At 38.4% G+C, this 13,406-nt stretch overlaps 1 protein-coding gene across 2 annotated transcripts in view; it reads right to left on the bottom strand.

Moving 5' to 3' along the window:
* The window catches only part of RAP1A (RAP1A, member of RAS oncogene family), a 94,786-nt gene that overhangs the window by 37,248 nt on the left and 44,132 nt on the right, over positions 1-13,406 (bottom strand). Inside the window, exon 2 of one of the 2 annotated variants that reach the window (XM_081946150.1) lies at positions 3,488-3,558. The exons of the other annotated variant lie outside the window; for it this stretch is intronic. The gene's annotated coding sequence lies outside the window, so the exon portion shown is untranslated. The remainder of the gene's footprint in view (positions 1-3,487; positions 3,559-13,406) is intronic. 2 annotated transcript variants of the gene reach the window in all.

Raw genomic sequence — 13,406 nt, 5'->3', positions numbered from 1 at the left:
TATTGTAATAGAATAACAGAGTTGTAAAGGACCTTGGAGGTCTTGTAGTCCAACTCCCTGCACAAGCAGGAGATCCTAAGTTGCCTCACTCCCATTGAATTTTCCCCTCCTACGGTTACTCTGTTTATTTAGGTTAGGAAATATCTCTGAAATGATGACCTAATGGGCCACAGATTATCTTGTATAAAATAAATTTTGATTGGAAGGCAGATGCCAGTTTTAATGTGTATATCAGTTTTAAACAGACTTATTTTGAATGAACTGTAAAACCCATAAAACAATACTATTTTCAGCTCAAAAATCCTAATAAATAGAAGATGATATCAATTGTAGCTCAGGGCTGAAATGAGAGGTCCTTGGTGCTCTCTGAGCTTGCTTGTCTTCTTGAGGACATTTCATTACCCAAACTAGCTAACATCATCAATGCTAGCAAGCTCAGAGAACACCAAGGACCCCTCAAATAGAAGATTTACTACTTAATTTAAATAATGTGATATTTTTTAATGAGGATCAACGAATATATTTAATACTCTTGCTAAATGCAGCAACATGCAAGATAGAAATGCAGGATAGAAAGAGTATGCAACACATTATTATACTAAAACTCATTTTAATATAAAAAAATCCCCATATTCAGTTTCAACACAATCATGTTAACTCCACATGTCTTTAAAGCATTCACTGAATTATTTATTTGAGCTATAAGGTGCTAATTTTTTATTATATAAATAAATGCACAAAAAGTGATTGTTTAAGTGGCTGTTTAAAGGCATACTACCAGAACTTATACTGAAGCTATAGTGTATACTAATCAAAAGGAAGCTTGATTTGTATTTTATTACTAAATTGATTAATTTAGGCCTTAGAACAGAAAATTAATATGTTCAGTAACACAATGCACAATCATACATTGCCTGACTACTGTTAATTAACTGTTAAAACCACAAAACAATGTAATTGTTTTGTGGTTTTAATATATCTTATGTAATTGCTTTATTTTATTATCTTTGCGATTTACAACCACAGTGGTGGGTTGCTAACCGTTTTACTACTGGTTTGCTCATGCTTGTACACAATGCTTCTGTGCATGCGCAGAAGCATCTGGGCGGGTGGGCGGAGCCTTCTGCCACCGCCACTACCGGTTTGGCTGAACCGGGAACAACCCACCTCTGAACCACATGTTGATTGAACAGAGTCCATTAGAGCTGGCCAATAAATTTAAATTAAATATAAAACAAGAACTGGAAATAATCAGATTATAAATATGATCAATATTATTATACATACAGAAGTGAGCATAGTGAATGTACGGCAGCCCAGAAAATTTCAAAGATTTTAACACGTCAATAAATATAGCTCTATAGTCATTAAAAGTGCAAAATTTTGAGGCTATAAAAGTTAATTTGGAAGATGTTAGGCCAGGTCATCATCACTATAAAGTCCTTTAAGCCTGATCATTTCAATGATCAGATAGATTTGGATAAAAATCCACCTGAAGAGTAAGTTTTGTATAATTGTTGCTTTACAAGATTCAGCTAAATTCCCAATTTAGAAGCTATAGATGAAGGCAGTTTGCAAAGTGCTCTATAAACTTTAATTAGTACACCTCATGATTAAAGCCAAGAACAAAAAAGAAAGGGAAAGGTGCTTCAGGGTAGGGTTTGTTTTTTAAAATGAATGAGAGCGAGCTTATTTTTTTGAAAATATTAACACTTCAGTCCATCATACTTTTACTTAATGCTTTCTCTATATTGCTAACATGGTAAAATATGCTGCCGATTATCCATATTGATATTGAATGACTTACAGGAACACCTTACACAACAGAAATGCTCTACAGCTCATGCTGCTTGTTTTAATGCTGCATATATTTGACCATGTAAAAAGAAAACCTGTCTTTATCATACAAAACTGGCAGGTATGTAGGCGGTTCTTTGTCTTCCATGTAATGTAGTTCTCTCTTATATGAACCCAGCTTCCCCTATTGACTTTGCTTGTTGGAAGTTGGCCAGGAAGGCTAAAATTTTTATCTCATGACCCTGGAATGTTGCAACCATCATAAATACATGCCAGTTGTCAGGCACCAGAACCTATGTGATTATGGGATTGATGTAACAGGCATATGTGCAAGGACCAATTGTTACTGTTTTCAGTGCCACTGCAATTTGAATGGTCACTAAACAAATGATTGTAAGTCAAGGACTGGGGGAATTAATGCATGCATGAACATTTCATATTTGCAATAGGAAGATATTGTATTGAGTTATAAATATTGTAATCATCATGGGTCCCCAAAATAAAGTGCAAAAGAAAATATGCCACCCCCACTTCTAGGCAGATTTAATTTGAAACCCTGTACCATGAAAATCCAGGTGGAATCAAAATATTTTGTTGGACAGCTATAAGTTATCAGAAACAGATCCAATCTATTTTCCTTCAGAAGGAATTCCATTAATTAGGCTCTGCTAAAGCAATACTACTAGTTCCTTTGACCTGAATTGCTTCCATGGTGGTAAATTCAAAAGCAATTCAGGAAAATATTACTCTAACTTGTAGAAAAGTTCCAATAGCGAAATTAAATGTTCAGATATTTTTGTTCTAAAAATATAGAGTTTTATTTAAAAAAAAGCAATACCCTGATTAGCTGGCCTTATCTATGTTCTTGTCTCTCAGTAAGTCTGTAGATAGTGTAGGAGATAACCAGGCCTGAGCCCATGGAAGGGGTCAAATGTGTCATCAGTCATGAGTCCCATCGTGCTCACAAAAGATCCAATCCACCTTGAATTCCTTCTACTCTTATCTACCACCAATTTTCTTTTGAAGTTAGTAGTTCATATTCTTGTAGAGAGCTTATACTTGCAATAAATCTTTATACTCATTTAAACTGCTTGAATGTCCTAATTTCTCTGGAGCTCAACAGATAGCATTTTAGTAAACTATAATAGTATCTAAACTGCTAAAGTAACCCAGGTTGCTACAAGATACTTTTTATTGTCAACGAGATACTGGTATATCTATTTGTCAAGAAGCAATGGAATGGAATATGAGTAAGACTTATTTTGCAAACAAAATTCAGTTTGTTTAATTCTTAAATTTTAATCAGACAATATTTTCCAATTCATCAGAAATGAGAATTCAAGGATAGTTTTGTCTATACACAGAAGACATACAGATCAAGGCCTAGGCATTTATAATTAGGTATTTTCTGGCACTAGGGTCGGGAAAGGTCTTTGGCTGACTCAATCAGAGCTACTACTCAGCCAGGGCTACAATCACAATAGGGACCACTGGACTAGAGAAGGAACATAACACAGTGGGAAAGCATATATTTTTGAATGCAAACAACCCTAGTTCATCCCTGATATTTCCAGGTAGATTAAGGGGGGAATGTAGAGTAAGAAGATGGACAGAACTACAGTGATGTGTAGATGAATTAAGAGTCTGTCTCAGTATAAGGAAAAATGCAAATATAACAAATAGTTCAAACCTTGGCATATAAGATATTTCATCCGTGTGAACAGCACCTGCTAGAGGTCTTCCCAAACGCCCGTTAAGGGACTGAAAAGAAAAATAATAATGGAATTCATTTAAAAAAATGTAAATATTAACATAAAACTTATATTTATATATACTGAAAAGTGCACATTTTAAGCAATTAGACTGGTTGCTTTAAGGATCATGACTGCAGATACTCATTTAAAAAGTCTTCATACCATTTATCCTTCCCATTCTGTGCACCAATAAAGATAACAATACAGTGTCACAATACAAAATATATGCAATTTCATGTAACTGAATTTAGGAAATAGAAAATTAAAAATGACCATACATTTTGGCTGCTGTATTTATTAAACAGTGCCTTACTAAATGGGAGCAAAATTGGGTAATTCTGAAAAATAAAACAAGCTCGGATTTGGTTAGTACTTGGATGAGAGACCACCAGGAATTATCAGGGTTGAATACTAGATTAAAAATTTGTGAACAGAAGAAACAGGTAGGACAAACCACTTTCAAATTGTTGCCAAAAAATTACATGAATGTAGATTACAGGAATTTTTCTGTTGAAGTATAGAGGTCTCCAAGTTGTTCTGCTTATGCAAATTCTATCTCTTCAAAAAATGTCTCTCTAAAACAGATTGTTCAAAAGCATTCAATGCATATTCAGAGCAAATCATTAATGCAGCCATGTTGTTTTACAGATTTACAGGGTTACTTTGGAAAAGGCTGCTGGCTGTTTCCACATGCATGTTCATACACAGTTGCTTAGCTGGGACACAAGTGGACACAGCTGGGGCAACTTCTAAAGCAGATACAGGAATCTGAAAAAAATTCAGCTGCTTTAACATTTAAAGGGAGGTACTTTATAAATATTCCTGATGATTTGAAGAACTTCTTTCAAAATACATGTGCAGCCCTAACACTCTGTATTTTGCAAGCAGTTTTTCTCCTCAAGCAGAATGTGGCAGAAGATTCTCAGTGGGAAACCAGAGGAAATTTATCTTAGTAATGGACACAAACAGATACAAAACTGCTGGCAATGTTTTTGGAATCAATTAGAATAGATGCACATTAACTTGAGATGTTGCCCGTATAACAAGATAAAAGTGGGTATTACATTTAACATTTCATCAGAAGCAAAGAAAGCTAGCTTGCTCACAAGTTCTTAAAATGAATCATCTATACCTCATTTTTTGGCAATACTAAACACTAGTTAAGGGAGTGTCAGTAACACATATATACACTCACATTGGTCCCCATATAAGGAGATCTCCTAGGATTTAAATACTTTGCCCTTCGGTCTTCTATTTTCATTCTGAAGACCTGCACATTGAATTTAGACAAAGATATTCCCCCTTTGCCTTATTTCTAAACAAGATTCTCCTTGTTTCAAATGGCTATGACATTCTATTTTGCCGTGCCAACTTGTGAGACAACTAATATTTCAGAATTCTTTACTCCACAATATCACAGAAATGCTTATGAGCTAAAATTAGCAAGTTTTACTCACAGCCTGAAAAGCAGAACAAAATGTCTCCATTGAGAGATGACAGCCCATTAGAGGAACTGAGAGAGACCTGGCTCGAGGCCCAAAGGAGTCTTTTAGGGACAAGGTTACTGAGGAGAGAGTTCATCCTGAGTAGGCTTTGTCTTAAGTAGCTACAGACCAGCTGGCTTGACCTTGGGCAATCAGTAAGGCTAGAAATCCTTTCTTGGAATGTATTGTTTGGATTTTTGATTGGGCTATTCCTGGAATTGAATATGGCACTTCAAAAAGCTACTGCCTGGGAATGCAGGTTATCTGAATGTTTAGGCACAAAGTCTATGCAAAACTTTGGTTATGCATTTCTTGATTTATGAAGTTTACCATTTTTTTGAGCTGGATTAGAGACAGACAATGAAAAATGATGATGGAAAAAGTATGTTTTCCTTCAATGTAAGTGCCATTAAGATATTTTTCCCTATTCTGAATAGGGAAAGGGTAACTCTATGACAAGCATAGATATAATCTTTTCCAGCTGGGATCACAAAGCTAATACAAGGCCAAGAACTTCCTTTGTTAACAGATTCCCTTCAAGGTATGGTTAAGCTCTTTCAAGGCATTGGGTATATATTAGACAGTCACACACTCCAAGTGTGCTTTCTCTGTTGGCTAATTCACATAAGTAAAAAGGGGTTTTGGCTTGTTTCAGATATTTCCCTTATAATATGCAACTGGTGTAGTTATAGTTTCAGCCTTACCATTTTCTTCCACCCTGCAATAATATTTCAATGCATATATTAGATGCTAAATATTCTGCATTCAGTTGAATGATTCTTTAGATCAGGGGTGTCAAAGCACGCCCACCCATTTTAACAAAGGGGAAAAAAGCATGATATGTCACCTGACGACAATGAGACAACACGAGTTTGATACCCCTACCTTAGATGATTTGTGATATATTATAATAATCCACTTCTACATAATAAACAAACTAGTTCTGAAAACCCGTGGTTGGGTCGACCCCGAGACCACCACCCCATGAGCCTCCGGACCCAGTGCTCATAGGATGCCAAACCCATTATGAGGTATAACGCATCCTTGACTCTAGGTGGCACAGGGGGCAGCTCCAATATTAATTAAGTGGAAGAGCTACCCTCTATCAGAGGTGCCTGGGTAAAGACCAGTAACATTCAAGCTGATCGCCTCATAGCCAAATTCCATGAAAAGAACCCGACTAAGCCTGGGGGGCGGGGAATCACATCCCTAAAAGATATACCTGTATTCAAACTGTTTTTGCTTTGCACAGGTTGCCTTCAGGAAATGAGGGAAGCCGAATGTCAACTGGCAAAGCTTTCCTGACCTGCTCCCAAGTTACCATAGGCAGGGGGATGGGAATCACACCTCGCAGCTGCAACACGGAATTTACACCTCAGTAAAAACAAAATACATCCTAGCCAGCCGAAGTCAAGGCCATCTCCACGGAGACCCACAACGGCCGGAGGGAGTGACTTCTATGGTCCACGAAATTGCTTCATTGGGGAATGTGACTGATGACACACCTTGGGGGAAGGGGAAACAGGGTCAGAGGCAATTTGTGAACTGAGTGGAAGTTAGAGCTGGCTTCCTGTCAGATCTTTATTAGGGTTCCAACCGATGCCCTAATAAAAGCAGGAGCCTCAAGCAAAGTTTCAAGAAAAATCCAGTTGTTTAAAGAGTCAGCCATATCCGCACAGACCAAGTGAAGCCAGCTAACTTCACTCAGTTTGTGCCTTGCCCCTGACCCTGTTTCCACTTCCCCCAAGGTGTGTCATCAGTCACATTCCTCAACAAAGCAATTTCGCGGTCATAGAAGACACTCCCTCTGGCCATTCTGGGTCTCTATGGATATGGACTTGACTGCAGCAGGCTAGGATGTGTTTTGTTTTGACTAAGATGTGAATTGTTCGATGCAGCTGCAAGGCGCGATTCCCCATCCCCCTATCTATAGCTTCGTGAGTTGACACTAGTAAACTTTCATCTTCCACCAACAAATAGTGATAGAGGGTGCTTCCTTCCAGCCTTGCAATCTCAGGGAATCTTGAAGTTCAACCTGTTCATTGTCATTGAATAAGCAAGCAACTAAGGGGGCAAGAATGGTATCTTCTCCCTTTTCCATTCAGTCTCCTTATCCTTTATTTGGTAAAACAAGTGCTTCATAAAAGCAAGGCACCTCACTTAAATACTTTGCTTTTACTCTGCTAAGCAATTCCAGCAGTGCATGCCAGTTCAGCACAATGAACCATTCATTCACTTCAGGTATATAATACGTAACAAATGTTTGTCCTAGCAATTGATTAAGGTATGAAACAACTGCTTACAGCAGCATCAGTGAGCCTCCAACTTCTGTACAAAAGTAGAATGTGGGAGAGGAAAGGAAGCTTTATTCTGTATCACAGATAGACGTGCAACCAAATTAAAGACCAAATTCAATCCAGCTTTCTTAGAGCTAAAATAAATCAGCCTTCAATTTAAAACTATAAGACATACATGCATTCTTTGTCTTATAGACTTCAGGTATCAGTATAGAAAAGAAAATTTTAACTAGACAGAATACATGTCCAAAATTCATGAAATTTAACAGGATCCTTCTTGGGCATATTTTCAAGGGCTGCTGTGAAACAGAACTCGAAGGGTGGTTTTAAGTGCTCCAAAGGCATCAGGGAAGCCTTGGACTGTCCCTGAAGCCTTCGGAGCGCTTAAAACCACCCTCCGAGCAAACCGGAAGTTCCGGGTTGCTCGGAGGGTCGTTTTAAGCGCTCCGAAGGCATCAGGGAAGCCTCGGACGGTTCCTGAAGCCTTCGGAACGCTTAAAATGACCCTCCGAGCAACCCGGAAGTCACTTCCGGTTTGCTCGGAGGGTGGTTTTAAGCGTTCAGAAGGCTTCAGGGACGGTCCCTGAAGCCTCCGGGGAGTGGGGGAGGTTCTTTTCGCCCTCCCCAGGCTCCTATAAAGCTTCTGGAGCCTGGGGAAGGCGAAAAATAGCTTTTAAAAAGGTGAACTCAGCTGGCCAGCGTGCGCATGCGCGCTGGCCAGCTGACAGGGCAGCGCCTCGCGTGCCCTGACAAATGGCTCCGCGTGCCACTTGCCGCACGCGTGCCATAGGTTCGCCATCACTGGTATAGGGTTTCCTGCCTAGGCAGGGGGTTGGACTAGAAGGCCTCCAAGGTCCCTTCCAACTCTACTATTGTATTGTATTATTGTATTATTTACTTGGTAACAGTTCTGGGTCTAATTATTCATTTATTCATCATCTATGAAAATCTCCTGTGAAAATTTGGAAAATCCTCTAGAACAGTATTGGAAGTTCAGTGGCTCAATGCAGGAAGTATCCTGCAAAGAAGCAATCACAAAATATCCAACCATTGTCAACCTTTTGACATAGGCTAGGCAACAGACATCACTGGAAATAATGGAATGGTCTACTTAGTGATGTAGACCACACTTCTCCAACTTTTATCCTGGAGGAAACCTGGAAATAATCTCAGGGAAATTCTCATAAAATTTACAAAAGAATATGAAAACGTTCTAATAAAATTTACTTTTAACCTATACTTCTCACATTTTACAACATTTATAACAACAAAGCATAAGGTTGGCAGCTGAAATACAGCTTAAAAATCTCCAGCGTGCAAGCTCCAGCATTATGCAGCATGGAAAGTTTTTTTTAAAAAAAATCATTTTTTTCAATTGTGTTTTCTTGCAGAATCCCCAGCAACCTTGATGTGGAAGTCACTGACAACAGCAGAGGAGATGCCTTTCATCTGACCAGCTCATGCTAAATCAGGGGTGTCAAACTGGCCACACCCAACCTAGCTTTGTGAATGGGAAAAACACCATGAAATGTCATGTGATGGCAACATGATGCCGTGAGTTTGACACCTGTGGGCTAAATCAATTTATTCCCTGCCCACCCACCCCTGGCCCGGAGACATGATGGCCAGATATTAGGTTTGTTGGTCACTTGGGAGGTCCCCCCCCCCAAAAAAAAAGACCAAGTAAAGTATCAGATGGTAGACTTTCTGGAAGCAAAGACTTTCAGAACTGGAGTCCAGAGTATTATCCCTACAACATTTAGTGATAGTGAATAGGTTATTATTATTTCTTTTAAATGCAGGTATGCTATAGAACTCTGCTTGGGAGAAGAGTGCATATACTCCATGGTTCATACTTTATGCAGGCCTGGTTTAGATTAGTGTTTTTCAACCTTCACCACTTTAAGATGTGTACTCCCTTCAAATCCCAGAGTTTCCTAATCCTAACGAACATGCATGTAGTTTTTCAATACTGCTTCCTAAACATTTTATTATGCTTGGGAAAAAATGAAAAACAGGTACCTTTACCAGTAGTAGTACCTGTTTAATGCCATTTTGTAAAGGTATATCCTTTACAAAGTATTAATCTTTTTTATGTTGCTATTTTATCATCGTAAAAGTATAGCAGCAGATCAGCTTTCCCTTTAAAGATACTGGCAAACAATAGTCAGCAAAAGAATTGGGAATTAAGGGAAAAACAGCTACTATTCTCTTTGCCTACGCATCATTCCAAGATTAATGCCTAATAGATTGCTAGCTCCTCCTCTGCTATTCAGTTATTCTGGGCCCAAAGTGGGGGATGTCTCTACTGGCTGATACTTAACTTTTCCCTCTAATCAAACAGCTCTTGATAAGAAGCCCTCAACTTTCTTCATTTCCTTCCACCGGAAGCATCATTTCTTTCATCTTTTCTTAATTTCCAGAAAGGACCAGCTTGTTTTGCATTTTTTAAAAATGTTCTCATGCCTTTAAATATAATAAAATTCTCTGTTTCCTGTATTATCTAGGAATAGCCCTCCAAAACTGTAGAAAATTTACTACACAAGATTAGCCTGCAAATATTCATCTGGAAATTATCTACAAAGGACTGTGTAAGAATATTGTTTCTGCATTCTTCTACAGGTTAATTTTCTACAGTTACCCCAACAGATTTCTTCTTTCTGGAAAATTTAAGAAACTAATTTTTTTACCCTACACCAAAAGAAAAAAAAAGAATATTCCAAAAATCCATTGAAGCCATTTGTGGGTAGTATTAGCTTCCAGCAGAGAAATCAAAAGCACCCTCAACGGAGACAATAAAAGAGCAACATGAAGCAGAGAAACCAACATGAGCTGGGTGGCATAAACAATGCAACTCCTTCTTTCACTAACCAAGCAAATTATGCTAGGGATCTTACTATTTTAATACATTTTACTGTATGCTGTGCCTTTCTGAAGGAGGGCGGTGAAGTCATTGTGTAATTTCTACCTCAACTTTGTGAGAAACTATGTTGTTAATTCTTTGCAATTGTGCCACAAATGGAAAAAGGGTGAGCTCAAAACAAGCCCTAACTTAGAATATTATTTACTTGTTTATGACATTTTTTATGACAACAAAGAAATTTCCACTAACAAAATTTGTGTCATCAGTTCCTCAACTTAAGTATGTTTTGTTTTTGGAAACCTAAAACTGGTGCTCTTTAAATAAATCATCTATTCACTCCCAGTTTTGTATCTGTGCATGGCCATTATCCCAAGTCTTTTTTTTAAGTGATGCAGAATTTGTTTCCAATTTTGCCAGCTCTCTTTTGCAGGTAGATAATCAGGTTTTACCAGCTTTCCCACTGTTTACATAATTTTTTCAAGTCAGAATCACCACATGTCCCATTTAATTCAGTAAGATTTACCTCTAGGTAGATGTGCATGGAATATATCTCAAGTTATAACTTTTAATCATCTTTAATTTGTGCAAAGAAATATATCAAATCAACATGATCTCCAAAGGTTTCAGGTGCATCTACTCTACTGGTGGTAAAACAAGGCTAGGATTTTCATTTGTTAAGTAATGTTTATGGAAACAATTAAAAACAACAAATTTGTAAACTTCCATAAATTTCTGTTGGCAATGAGAAGAGTGTGGTACGATTTACTTTATTTGATTCCTGTAGTTAGACAGAAGTATCAAGATACCTGTCAACATGAAATTCAGAGTTTCATTATATATTGCTGTGCTTTCTGGTTGTTTTATAAAGTGCAATTTTTCTCTATCCTTTAATGGTTAAAATTAAAGTCAGAATTAAGTCAGAAAATGTTAGTACTTGAACAATATACTATGTGCAATGCAGAAATAATTCATATGTAACTTTCCATGAGTTGAACCTTACATTCCAATATCTCAGGGGTTGCCACAAAGAAGAGGGAGTCAAACTATTCTCCAAGGCACCTGAGGGTAGAACAAGAAGCAATGGATGGAAACTAATCAAGGAAAGAAGCAACTTAGAACTGAGGAGACATTTCCTGACAGTTAGAACAATTAATCAGTGGAACAGCTTGCCACCAGAAGTTGTGAATGCCCCAACACTGGAAGTCTTTAAGATGTTGGATAGCTATTTGTCTGAAACGGTATAGGGCAGTGATGGCAAACCTAGGGCACGCATGCCACAGGTGGCACGCGGAGCCATTTGTCAGGGCACACAAGGCACTGCCTTGTCAGCTGGCCAGCGTGCGTATGTGTGCTGGCCAGCTGAGTTTACCCTTTTTTAAAGCCATTTTTCGCCCTCCCCAGGCTCCAGAGCCTTTATAGGAGCCTGGGGAGGGCGAAAAGAGCCTCCCCGCCCCCCCGAAGACCCTCCGGAGGCTTCATGAGCTTCCCTGAATCCTCCGGAGTGCAAAAAACCAGCCCTATGGGCAAACCAGAAGTTCGGGAATGTACTTCCGTTTGCTCAGAGGTTCGTTTTGACTGCTCTGGAGGCTTCAGGGAAGTGTCCTGAAGGTCCCTCAAGCCTTCGGAGCGCTCAAAACAACCCTCCAAGCAAACCACAGGGCTTCCAGTGGGGCAGTGGAGGCTGTTTTCGCCCTCCCCAGGCTCCTATAAAGCCTCTGGAGTCTGGGGAGGGCAAAAAAAGGATGCACAAAATGGGGGGGGGGGGTGTCGCGCCTGTAGTCGTGCATTGCATTATGGGTGCAGCACGCCTGCACACTACCCACCTGCGCTCCCGTCACTTATGGCACGCGAGCCAAAAAAGGTTCACCATCACTGGTATAGGGTTTCCTGCCTAGGCAGGGGGTTGGACTAGAAGACCTGCAAGGTCCCTTCCAACTCTACTATTGTATTGTATTGTATTGTATCTGGATTTACCATCACACTAAAATAATAAATCATGCATTTATATCATCTTGAACTCAGCAATTTATAAACACCTAATGATTAAAGTCTGCTTGATCCAACTAGAAAATTTCATTAGGATGTGTTTTGTTCAGATGTAAAAAGAGATTTTTCAAAAATTAGGGACACTTTTAAAAAAAGCAGTACTGGTATACCACTCCCTTCTGTTTATGAACCTCACCCACATATTTTTTTTTAAAGTGTCTGTGTTTTAGAATCAAAGTTTTAGAATTTCTCCTCTTGGATCATGGTGAAAAGGCTTTTTCACTCACAACTGCAGCAACATCTATTTCTAGAGAACATGTCTTAGGCATCACAAGGAATTCAGCCAGAATTATTGTTTTGCAGATTTGTTTTTAAATGTTATCATCACTAAATAATTCCCACTTAATGACCTTATGACTATGAAGTCCCAGCACTAATCTTGCTTAGGTGTTCAAATTCAGTTTGTTAGGCCCTCAAAAACCTGGAGGCAGAGGTATGGAAACAAAACAGAATGGATAAAAATCAATGTTTTTTTAAAAAAAATAAAAAATAGGATTTTATTTATTTAAATCAGTTTTTTTTTCTGATTTAAATCAGATTTTTTTTATTTTAACAAATTTATTTTAATAAAATGCTTTTGGAGTAAAAAAAAATCTAAAGATAGTTTTCTATTTAAGATGCATTAATAATTTAGTTTATTCAACATGAAATGGAATTTAGTTATGTAGCATGAGGCTGTATATTCTGCAATATTGGGACTGTCTGTGAGTCAACAGCATGTCAGAGGAGGAGCCACTGCATTACAGATGGTTGTTGCTCTTTAGAAATTATGATTTAAATTGATCTGATTTAAATCAAGCTTTCCATAAATTTAGATTATTTTCCGAGAATTTTGTTTAGTGAGAAATATTAGAGATTGATTTTTGTGGCTTTCTGTGTTTGCCTGCCTGCCTGCCCCCCACCCCTGTGTGTGTGTGTGTGTGTGTGTGTGTGTGTGTGTGTGTGGTTTAACATGAGTAGAAAATACCTCCCAATTGCAACCTCTGCTAATACAGAATTCCACATTTCAGGGAAGCTTCCAAACACTGCCTCCTAAATACACTAACTATACAGATCTTCATAACAAATGCCCAAGGTCAAGGGGTGGGTTAGCACATGTAGGCCTGGCCTTCTACACACTGTGTTGGATTCCTGCCTGCAGGCTGATCTTTTGAATAGGGATTTC

Source organism: Natrix helvetica (assembly GCF_964273705.1).
Source record: "Natrix helvetica genome assembly, chromosome: 3".
In the NCBI taxonomy this organism is placed as follows: domain Eukaryota; kingdom Metazoa; phylum Chordata; class Lepidosauria; order Squamata; family Natricidae; genus Natrix; species Natrix helvetica.
Note: the sequence above shows the minus strand (reverse complement) of the source record. Positions and strands in the feature narration are given on the sequence as shown.